Source organism: Perognathus longimembris, chromosome 4 (assembly GCF_023159225.1).
Source record: "Perognathus longimembris pacificus isolate PPM17 chromosome 4, ASM2315922v1, whole genome shotgun sequence".
Taxonomy (NCBI): Eukaryota; Metazoa; Chordata; class Mammalia; order Rodentia; family Heteromyidae; genus Perognathus; species Perognathus longimembris.
Genome location: NC_063164.1, coordinates 46,891,862 through 46,904,492, shown reverse-complemented (window position 1 = coordinate 46,904,492; position 12,631 = coordinate 46,891,862). Strand labels below are relative to the sequence as shown.

At 39.0% G+C, this 12,631-nt stretch overlaps 1 protein-coding gene across 1 annotated transcript in view; it reads right to left on the bottom strand.

Annotated features, from left to right (window-relative positions):
- Pde11a (phosphodiesterase 11A) overlaps positions 1 to 12,631 on the bottom strand; it is a 337,140-nt gene that overhangs the window by 158,081 nt on the left and 166,428 nt on the right. The gene's annotated exons all lie outside the window — the stretch shown is intronic.

The window sequence follows — 12,631 nt, the reverse complement described above, 5'->3', positions numbered from 1 at the left end:
TTAAAATGACTTACCTACTAGAATACAAAGTAATCAAGTCCATGGTTAGATCCTACAGATTCTCTATGATCTAAACCCAGTTCAGGTTGTATTTAGGTTTCAAAGCAAGCAGATATAAAAGCAGTTAACCAGATAACCAAAATTGGTCATAGAACATCAACACTTAATGAAATTCCACCAAACCCTCCAGCCTGTCCCCTTAGCTACCCAGACTGGATGTTTATCGGCTCCCACTGTAGGACAGGGATAGGCCAGATGTGTTGCCCAATCTATTGTCCTTATATGAATCCTAAGAGATGGATATGATTCTCTATATTTGACAGATCAGAATACTGAAGCCCAGAAGTTTCTAGTAATTTTCCAGGAGGAAGTATGCTTTTTACTTAAACTTGAATCCTAGGACCTAGATTATTGAATATTTTTTCTGCTATCTTTCAGGGATGTTAGGTATAAGAGCAAAAATGATGGGATAACACCTTAAAAATTAAAAGACAGTACAGTCAACAGCAGAGAGAGTTTCAGGTAGATGCTGAGTGTAGTAATCATTTTAGTCTAAGCTTCAGTCCAAGGTAAGGGGAGGAAGAGATACTGAATTTGATGAGTAAATAATAAGATAAGTCCTTACTTAACAGAATTCCCAAGAGAGATATTAAGACAAAAACATTGGGCAAAGCCTTCTAAAAGGCTCATTTTAAGTCTAAGCTGTCTTCAAATACCATGTAGTTCAGGCCACATGCTGCACTGAATGCATTCTAACACCATTGAATAATGTACAAAGAAAAATAAAGTTTCTTAAAATAAGGGCTTGAAGAAAGTAAAATCAGTATCATGGACACCTAAATTTTATTGAAACATTGTTTCAAGGTTAAAATGAACTACTTATTAGTTTACTTTAACTCTAGAAAATACATCTCTCTAAGCTCAGGATAGATTTTAAACTAACAAACTTACTGTAGGGAACTGTTTTAGTTTGTTATTTTATAAAAGTCGGAGCATAGGAAGATGTAGGTATTGAAGTGAGTTCCATGTAAAGGGCTCCATTTCAGTTCCTACTTCCTTAGTGATATCTTGTTTCCAAACAGAAGACTCAAACTGGCTTCCAAGAAATTTTTATGAACACAAATACATTGACTGTGGAGCCTGAGAATAAATGAGAATTGCCCAGTAATAGAAAACACACACTCCTAAAAAGTGGTTGTCCCTGAAGTGAGGGCCAGTGAAGTAGACATAAACCTCAGGAATGCCAGGTCCAAAGTAGCTTAAGAGAGAAATCAATACCAGCAAGACAAAACAAAACAAAATAAAACACATCAGGACAAGTGACATTAAAATCTTCAGTTGTTTGAAAATACAACACAGAAAACTGTGAGAAAATAAACTTCACACTATCTGCAGAATTGCTTCTCAGAGTCTTTAGATTAGAAGATGAAACTGAAAAATGTAAGGCTAAGCATTACACAGTGTCTGTGTTGATGTTTTTGGTCTTACATTAGAGTTCACATCTGTATCATCAATGAGAACTCTTTAAAGACTCTATCTTTTAAGAATGAACATGGCTGACCTCTATCAAGTGCCAGGCAAAAGAGAAGTCAATCTTTCAAGGGGAAAATGAAAAGAGACTTTGTTTTTGATGAAAGAAATTGATCCATGGAAACCCACCTGTACATGAAATAGCCTAGTTCTGCCTTTCCCATCATCCGTACAGAAAGGGTAAGGACAGAGAACAGGGCCATACCTTCAGGAAGCTTCCAGACAATGGAAATGCATAATACAAAGGAAGTTGGCCTAGGTTAGTCTTTGAAAGATAAGGGTTCATTAAGGATGATTATAAAAAATAATTCATACAAAACTACAGTGTGCATAAATCTTTAAAAGTGGAGGCTTTCTATATTGTTATAGTTAGGATACATGGGAAAAGTAATGAATAAAGCTATAGTGGAAGAAGACAAGCAAGATAGTATATGGCTACAATCTCAATTTCATATGCATACAGATGACTCTTACATTTGTAAAAGTAGCCTGTTGAGTCTGGAGTTAAACACACACACGTCACACATGAACACATACTCATGTATATTCTGGATGATTCTTTCCGATTATCCCAAAGCACCTCAAGATTAAGTTTTCCAACACTGAACTATGCGCTGTTCAGTGTACTAATGATCATTAATTGTGACCATTCACTAAATATTGATTGTTAGGGTAGGGACAGGAGTTTCAACAATCCACTTTCTCACTGTTAAGGAATAATGGTCAATTGCCCTCCTGGAAGCTTGAGTACTATCCAATGAAGATAAGAACATGAGAAGCCAAGAGTCAGGAACAATTTGAGAAAGTTACTTCTTTTTTTATGCTTTGCAAACAAAAACTGATTCTTGATCTACAGGTTAAACATGGTAGTATCTGACACTTTGTTTCATTGACTAGACTTCATTCTGAACTCTGATTCACAAAAAGAAGCCCTATAGCTTACTTTCTTTTTTCCACAGTCTATCAACCCCTGGAGCCCTTTCTTAAGTATCCAGCTGTGCAACATTATTTGAAGTTGTCTTTTAATTGGGAGATTAAGGAAATAAATCAATACTAGTAGAATTCAAAGCTGGAACCCCAGCAGAAGAATCTTAAAGACGCAGGACCAGGACATTAATAATCTCCTACAGGCTTCAATATATCTTTAGAGGTTATCAAACAACTCTTTTAGCCATAAAAGGAAATGAGAGAGTGTGCAATCAGAACCAGCCAGTCAGCTCATATATTGCAGTAGGAAAGATGTTCTAAATAGCAGGAGCTACTGAAGCTTATCCTGACCTGTTAATGAACTTGCATTTGAGGTATTGCCTGAGGACGTTTTATTACACATACATGATCTCTCTAATTTTAGCTTTCTGATTTATCACAAATCAAACCAAAGAACACATTTTCTATACTTTATTTCTTCAAGTCATAAAATTAGAATGATGAGGTTTTCCCCTCCTCCTTCCTTGGAGTTGACATTACTTGGGAAAGGGTCTTGGGACTCTCAGAGGGGTCTCTAATGGCATGCCACTGAGTGGTTGAGGTCTATCATTTAGTGTAAAATTCTTGGTTTCACAGCAAAAGGAATCGCTTTTTATTTTGGTTGTTGTTCTAATCTTGGTCAGTACTTTGTAGCTACAAGACTACAGGTAAATATATGAATGGAAAACAGGAAAAATAAAAACCTATTTCACTGGGCTCTTTCAAGGATTTGATATCATACTGTTAAAGAGGGCATAGAACAAAGAAGGCTCTTGATGAATATTAGTTCCCTTTTATTAAAAAACACCTAGGTGAGACATGCTTATTTAACTGCTTGGCTCCTAGGGCAGGAGAGGAGTTTCTGTTTTTGACTATGGCATCATTGTCAGATTTAGAAAGGAAATGAAGAGAAAGCATGCTAGTTGGCAAAATTGCTGATAATACTTCCCAGTTAAAATTTTATCTCGTGTCCACCACCGTGGATCTCTTCTAGATTGAGGATTGAGGGCATACCTCACAAGGCTTGGGGACACATATACACAGCAAGAGGGGAGAAGTAGACTCAGTTAAAATGATGGCCAAAGCCTGCTAATGAAAGCCTTTCAAAAATATGAGTCAGATATAAAAACCAACCATTAAGACCTCTGAGTTGTCATAATTCTCTTTAATACATAGTATTAATCCAAGAATAGTTGACCTACATAAGCCATTTTTTATGTTTAAGTGTTCTGTTCATGGAATATTTTGATAGCTTTTCTTTTCTTCTTTGTGACAATCTTACTAGAATGACAAGGCCTCTAGGCTAAAATAAGTAAAGGTAATAACAAGGTTTTTCTTTCACTTCAATTTTCAGGTCCAAAGCCATGAAAATGTGCACAAAAATTTCATATTTAAATTTTTTAAGAGGTAAAAGTCAGAGACTTAAAAATATGTTTCATTGAGTTTCTCAAGATTGATTTGGAAGATGTACACTTTCTTTACAAATATTTGCTCTTGATTCTTATAATTAATATCATGAGAGGGGAAAATGGGTTGTTTAGGAAGAAAACATGTGAACATAAAAGTATCCGAATGATGTTTCCCTGACAGGTGTGCTTTGTTAGGTGTAGCAAAAAGTATCTCAGTGAGGAATTCCAACCTCATAACATTCTAAATACTGAAGCAGAGAATATCTAGATGAATAGGAATGGGGGTTTCTAGTAAAGGTACCATCCTTGGTAACAAGAGAGAACATCAGAGATCAACCTCTGGTATGAGTCTTCACCAAGGATAACTCAGACTTACAGGGCCACCTTCTTGCTCAGCAATTGAAAGAGGTAGAAATAAGCATATGGGCCATTGTCATCTCTGCCCTTCAATGAACAAAATTAAATATTGGTGTAATCAGGTGGAGTAGCTCTGAAGTACTAGATAGACAATAGCCAAAAAGAATCTCCAAAGTTCTTATAGGAAATTATATATTAACATAATTTAAGTCTCAATGAATTAATCTTCAATGTTTTCTTTATTTCTTTCAAATTTGAATAGGTATTATAATTTATTTATCTAAGGTCCCCTATAGTGCTTCCTAGAAGAGTGTCACAGTACAAGAAAAATATCCAAGAAGGAAAAAAGCAGAAGAAACAATATGTTTATATACACTTGGGGAAATTCCATCTTATTCTAACTTTCTCTTGTACTCTAAATAATAGGGAAATAAGAAGAAGTTCAAAGAAGAGTGGAGAGAACCTCCAAACTGAGTAGAGGTCATTTATAATTTATTTCTCCATAAAAGCAGTAATGAAAAAATGGCAAAAACTAATCCAAACTCAAAATTTTTGAAATTTCCCAATCTGGAAATAAAACTAATTCTAACAACAATCCAGAGGCTCTTTATTTAGGATAAGCTGTTGAACCTCAATAAGAATGATAACTTGAAGGACATTTTGATTCATCTTATTTCCATTTCCTTCTCTTCAGTAACGGGCTTTTATGAAAATCAGCCACTGAAAGGAAAGAATGAGATAGGAGCGCCCAAATTCTCTGTGCCAAGAGAATGGTCATCATTTGATTTGTTTGGCAATTCCATGTAGATTTGTATTCACAGAGCTTATCCTTAATTGACTGTACTTAGAGTTTGTTCAGTAATAGCCTTTACCCCTAGAGATAACTGTGGGCCTTTGCTGCTAGGGAAAAATTGTGTGTGGAGGGAGAAATAGTAGCAGTTATTTAACATCATAAATGCCTTAGGCAATGATGGAAGTTATGACTAACAGGAAGTTGATCAAAAAGTTTCCAAAGATAGGCTTGAAAATGAGATGCTCCCAGAGTGCTTTGAAAAGTACAGATATATTCCTGGAAATCTAGAGGGACACACACACACACACACACACACACACACACACACACACACACACATTCTTAGCTAAATAATGTTTAGGAAAGACCCAAGAAGGCACTCATTTCTCACTTCTGGTTGACCTTGAAGCTGTGTGCTAAAAGGAAATAAAAGCTAAATAAAATGGCTATAAGAGAATTGTAAGCATCATCTGCTGTACACAGAGCTCCTCTCTGAAAGCCTGAAGATTTATGGTTCAAAGCTTTTAGGGAAACATCTTCCCAATCACTAGTTAATAATTAGGATAACCGAGAAGAAATTCGAGTGTCCACACTCAAAAAAGAATACAAACTTTGTAGAATAAATTTTGCAGGCACTAGGTGACAAACAATAAGGACAATAAATAGAAATCATAACAAACATTAGAAGTCAGAGGTGAAGAGACCTCATTTTCAAAGATTCTACATCACAATATTTAATATTTTAGTTTTCAACTAAAAGATCTCTGAAAAAGTTGAAAGGTTCTCATCTCCCAATTTAAAATTTTACTTAAAATTTCAGTAATAAACACAATGTGGTGAAAGGAAAATAGATCAAAAGAACATAATTGAGAGTCTTGAAATAAACCTATACTTTTAAAATCAAGTGAATTTTTTACAAGGATACCAAGGCAGTTCAAGGGGGGAAGAATAGGTTTTCCAATAGCTTTAACTTAGACAATTGGATACCACATGTAAAACAATAATGTTAGAGCTCTATTTCATACCACACAAAAAGTTACTGAAAGTGGATCAAGGTTTAGATACAAGAGCTAGAAGCATCAAACGCTTAGAAGATAACATGGACATGAGTCTTCATGATTTGAATCAAACAATTATTTATTAGAATGGAGACTAAAACCACAAGTGACAGAAAAGTCAAATTAACTTCATTAAAATTAAAAACTTTTATGTATTGATGGACACTATCAAGAAAATGAGAGGGTATCTCACAGAATGAACACACACACACACACACACACAAATATATATATATACAAATCATGACTTGGACTGAGAATTTACAAAGAACTCTTGCTATTAGAGAAAAACAAATCAAAACCCCAGTGAAATATATTTTACATTTTTCTGGGATAGCTATTATAAAAAGAACAAAAAGAACTATTGATGAGGATCTGGAGAAATTGGAATCCTTATGCTTTGTTGGTAGAATATAAAGTTCATAGCCCTTGTTGAGAATGGAAACTAGAATTTTTTCTCAGTTACCTTAATTGTGGTCTTGGTGGTATAGCCACAATGAAACACAATTTGGTACCTGCTGATCCAGCAATTTCACTCCTAGGCTTATACCCAAGAATTGGAAACAAGTATGTACCCAAGATTTGTGTAGGTTTGTACATAGTCAAGAAGTAGAGACATTATGATCAACTGGTGAGTGGCAAAACAAAAGGTTGCATATCTGTATGATGAAATATTATTCAGCACAGAAAAGGGATGAAAGAAAAAGTACATGTTGGATGAACAATAAGAACATTACACTAAACATAAAAGCTACACTTAAAAGACCACATATTGCATGATTCAACCCATACAAAATATCTACAATAGGCAAATATATAGAGTCAAAAAATAAATTGTCATTTTCAGACGTCTGGGAGGGGTGGAAAGTGGAATGACAGCTAGAAAGAAGAGCGTTTCTCTTTGAAGTAATGAAAATATTCTTTAAAAAAGACATTGTTATGGTTACACAACGTTGTGAATATGTTAAAAACCACTGAATCGAACATTTAAAGGATAATTTCATGGTATGTGAATTTTATCTCAAGGGAAAAAACTTAGATACTTTAAAAATAAGAGAATAATTTACAAAGATGCAATTATGTTGCCAAGACAGAGTAACCAAAAGGAGTTTTAGAAAGTTAACTAAATCTAATAATAATTATCAAGCTCCTCACTAAATGCTGTGGCCATGGAGATTTTCCATTAATAACACCTAAGACACACTTCAGCATGGCTGACTGACCAGCTCATCTCTACCTGAGCCCCCTGAATCCAACTCTACCTGCCAGTGTTTTGAGCACAGCAAGAGTAGGAAGTGGGCCACTCCCATGCATGCAAGACTCGTCCAGTTTGTAGCTGCTGTTGGGGACTTCCCACTGGCAGGGCAGAGACTTTTTCTGTTATTTGAAACTCTTCTTATTTGTTCTTTCTTTCCCTCCCTTCTGTCACAAATCACTGTGGTCAAGGCTTTTCCTGCCTCTTCTAGATCATTCCTTCTTTGTCCTTCACCATCATTTTCCCTTAAAAAAATCTTTGTTCTTCTAACCTTGGCATCTGTTGCTTGAAGAACAGGAGCTGATTCACTAAGACAGACCTAAAAGTGATTCCAGTCTAGTACTTGAAATGTAGCTGGAAGGCCCTGGTAGGTCTGAATGTCTCTACTCTGTAACAAAAAGACTGTGGGAGATGGTTACTCTATGTGGCCCCAGGATCCTAAAATTTATTTACATAACACATTTAATTCACTTGTACTTAACAGATGTAAAAAAAACAACAAGCCATCTACTCCACAAGAGTGCCTACTTTGAAGGACAATATGTATTTGAGTAAAGAAGATCTGGAATGCTTAGAAAATACCACTTTCGCCCAATCATTGTGATTCACTAGTATATTTAATTTAAATATAATGAAATTACAATTGAGAGTACAACCACTGCCTGGACAACTCAGACCAGGCTTATACATCAACATCATAGTACTTGAAACTATGATGGAATCAATTTAGTAGGACAGGAAAGCAGGATTCTTTCTTCATTTTGTCTTAGAATAAATGAGAATATACATATATAGTAAAGTATAGTTTGATCAAATTTACGTTTTAGATGTATTTGTCTATTTGTGTATAGGTTTATATACATTCGCTAGATATGAATTCTTGTTATGGATCACATTTTAAAAAGCTGAAAGCCATGCTCTAAGAAACATTGAAGTTGGCACATTCAGAAGCCACAATAAAGACATTAAGCAACATTCCCAGAATGTCTTTGGTTCCCCGATGTATCAATGTCACATACTTTTAATGACAGTGACCAAATGGGTGAACGTCAGACTTTCTGGAGGCTTGAACTGTTTCAGCCCCAGAATCACATTCATAATCTGATGAGGTGCCGAAGATCACCTCATCTTGGCCAACTCCATCGGAGAGCTCTAAAACACACATGATGGCAATTTATAATCACGGCACATTCAGAACTATGCCAGGCCCCTCATCATCATCACCTGGTCTCTCTAGAGTGCTACGGTTTTTCCCAAGCTCATTCCTGCACATCATCCAGGCTGGAGAATAAAAGAAGGTTAGCCAGATCATGGGAGTGTTGCTAACAAAGCCTTGAACTGACAAAACAGCTCATTCTTCCATTTTCTGTAAGTAGGGTGACTCACGGAAGTAAACTCTTTTAAATTGAAATGATTTGGAACATCATATCTGGAGGTCAAAACAGTTCAGGAGAGAGGGAGGAAAGATGGCGCCATCACAGTAGGGAGGCACCCCGACTCGCTCCAACTGAATAGCGAGATGGGAACTCCAGCACCCAGCACCCCATCAAGAACCCAGCAAAATCAGCAGCCAGAAGCAGTGGAGATACGTAGGAAAACACAAAGGAGTAAAAAAGAAGAGCCAAAAACCTACACGGAGCCAGAGAATCTCCGGGGCACCCTCCCCCCACCAGCCGACCCTGGCCCGAACAGGGCCAGGCCGGGAAAGGGGAACCCAGCGATCGGCAGACAGGCTGCCGGGAGTGCAGAATCCAGACAGCGGGACCCCACGGACACTAGGGAGGGTGCAGACCAAGACATACGACAGCGGCGATGAGAAGTTCGGGTCCACACCGGGATCGGATGGACGGTGGCTGGGGAACCCAGTGCGGCAGAAGGGAGGAGCCAGGGACATCACCACGACACTTCACCCCCTGAAGGACCAACGGCTGCACGGGACACACACACAATCCAGGATCAGTGAGTCCCTCCTTATGCCCCCTCCCCCAACGGGAGACCAGCTATCAGAGACCCAAACCCTACAAAGAAGCTAGATCTCCCTCCCTCCCCCTCCCCACCCCAAGGGAACAAAGAACCCCCAAATCAGGTGGGAAGCTCCCATCAGACGCTGGGAAGTCAGTTTAGCAGGGGAAGGGCAGAGCAGCCCCAAGGCCGCCCAGGATCCTGAACTGGCCGAATCGGCCCTGCCCCCATCCCAACAGGGGACGGGGGATGGCCGGCAGTGCAAGCCCCAGCCAAGGCACCTGGACCTCTCGGACTCTTACAACTAAAATCACAGGCGCTGGTGGGCAATACCAGCACAGCAGGGACACCTGGGCCTGATCACACACACCCCACTCCCAGCAGAGGCGAGGTCTGAGGGCGCTAACCCGCACCCGGACAGTTGATCCCACTGGGCCCCACACATACCGCCCCCCACAACGGACTCGCGGGAGGGCGCAAACACAACCCAACAACCTGGGGCTCGCTCTGGGAGGCATACACCGCTAAAGTGGACGGGGTCATAGCGCCAGCGCCTGTTGTAGCGGGCGCACAGCACACAGGTGGGCGGGGCCCGCGGCGGCAGCTCCCGCTCTGGTAGCTGTACACTGCACAGGTGGGCGGGGCCATAGCGGCAGCACCTGCTCTGGTAGACGCGCCTACACAGGAGGGAGGGCAGAGCTATAAACCAAACCTGAGAAACCATCCACAGATCTCCAGATGCGCAAATCACAAAGAAACATAACACAGTTCATCGAAGAGCAAGCCAACTTGCCAACTCCAAAAAGCAGCACGACTGAAGAGGAGATGGAGAATAAAACAGCAAATGAGGCCATGTTAACAGGAATGATGGAAAGCGTCAGAAATGAAATCAGAAAACAATCCCAGGAGTTTAGAGCAGAAATCTTGAAGGACACCCAGGAAGCCAAGAAAGAAATGGCAGCAAAAATGGACACAATGCAAGCAGCCAAGAAAGAAATGGCAGCAAAAATGGATACAATGCAAGCCTCCTTTAAAGAAGACCTTAACATCCTGAGAATTGAAATGCATGAAAAAATAGATTTAAAATACAACTCTTTAAAGGAAGAAATTTCCACGATCAGAGCTGATCTGACAACCATAAATAGCTCTCTGACATCCATAAACTCCTCAACTGAATCCACAGCACAAAGAATTGACCATATGGAATCCAGAATCTCTCCTGGACGATGAAGCAGCCAACAACAACCAGAAAATTACCACACACTCCAAGAAACGGTGAAGCTTCAGGGCAGACTAATCCAGGAACTAATGGACAAAGACAAGAGATATAATCTGCGCATAATTGGAATAGAAGAAGAGCCGAATACCAAAGCAGAGGACTTAAACATGTTCTCAATAAAGTTATTGCAGAAAACTACCCCAATCTCACAAGGGACCCCATCCAGGTAACCGAAGACTATAGGACACCTGGCAGGCCAGACCCCAGAAAAGCCACCCCAAGGCACATAATATTCAAGACTTCAGATCTCAAGATTAAAGAGCAAATTCTGAATTCAGCCAAAGCGAAGAAAGAAATTTTCTACAATGGGAAGAGGATTCGAATAACAGCAGACCTATCCACACAAACTTACCAAGCAAGAAGTGAGTGGAAGAACACCATCCAAGTAATTCAGGCTACCAATATGCAACCTCGGATCAAATATCCAGCGAAATTGGAGTTCACATTCGAAGGGAAAACCAGATCTTTCCACACCAAAGAGTAGCTAAAGGAGTATGTGAATAAAAAACCAGCCCTACAGCGAATTCTAAGAGGGGAGCCCCACCCAACAGAGATTGTACAAGACACACAGACAGAAACAGAAAGAAACTACAATAGCCAAAGCCCAACAGAAAGAACAGCTCACTAAAGACAAGAGGAAAAAACAGCCCAACAAGAAAATGGAAGGAGAAAAAACACCCTTATCCTTGATCTCTTTAAATACAAATGGTTTAAACTCTCCGATAAAGAGGATCAGACTGGCAGGATGGATCCGCAAACAAAAAGTTGACATCTGCTGCCTACATGAGACCCACCTTACAGCAAGAGACAAAAACAGGCTCTGAATGAAAGGATGGAGCAAAATCTACCAAGCAAACGCACCTACCAAAACGGCAGGTGTAGCCATCCTGATCTCAGACAAGCTGGACTTTTCATTAAAATCAACTCAAAAAGACAAAGAAGGACACTACATATTAATACAAGAAAAATCCAGAATCAAGACATCACGGTGATAAATGTATACTCACTGAACAAAAGAGGCCCTACATATGTCAAGCAAACTCTCACAGAATTACAGAACAAGAAAGATGCAAACACAATCATAGTGGGTGACCTTAATACCCCACTCTCTCCAAGAGACAGATCCAACACCCAGAGGATCAGCAAGGGAGCTGAGGACCTAAGTAACACCACATCCCAAAGGGATCTGACAGATCTATACAGAATATTCCACCTTACAGAGACCCAATACACCTTCTTCTCAGCAGCCCATGGATCATATTCCAAAATAGACCTCGTCAAAGCCCACACAAAGAACCTCAGCAAATACAAAAGTATTGACGTCATCCCATGTATTATATATTATCACAGTGGATTAAAGGTAATCCTCAATAACAAAGGATACCACAGAGGCTATACACACTCTTGGAGGCTAAACCCCACACTGTTATCCAACACTTGGGCCACAGACCAAATTAAAGATGAAATCAATGAATTCATAAGCCACAATGACAATGAAAATACATCACAAAGAAACCTATGGGACACAGCTAAGGCAGTAGTGAGGGGCAAGATCATTGCCCTCAACACTCACATTAAAAGAATGGAAGCAGAGCAGGTGAATAACCTCACGATGAAACTAAAACAACCGGAGAAACAAGAAATGACAGAATCTAAAACGATGAGGAAGAGAGAGATCACAAAGATTAAAGAAGAGATAAATCTGATTGAAAATAGAAAGACCATTCAACAAATAAATAAGACTAAAAGCTGGTTCTTTGAGAAAATAAACAAAATTGACAGACCCCTCGCAAGACTTACAAAAAAAAGAAGAGAAGAGACTTATATTCGTAAAATCAAGGACTCCACCAAAAAAATTACAAGTACACACAATATTCAAACAATCATAAGGATTTATTTCCAAAACCTCTACTCAGCAAAAAACAATAATTTTACTGAAATGGATCAATTCTTAGAGAAGTACAAACTGCCCAAACTGAACCAAGAAGAAATAAACCGACTAAATAAACCAATAACTTACAG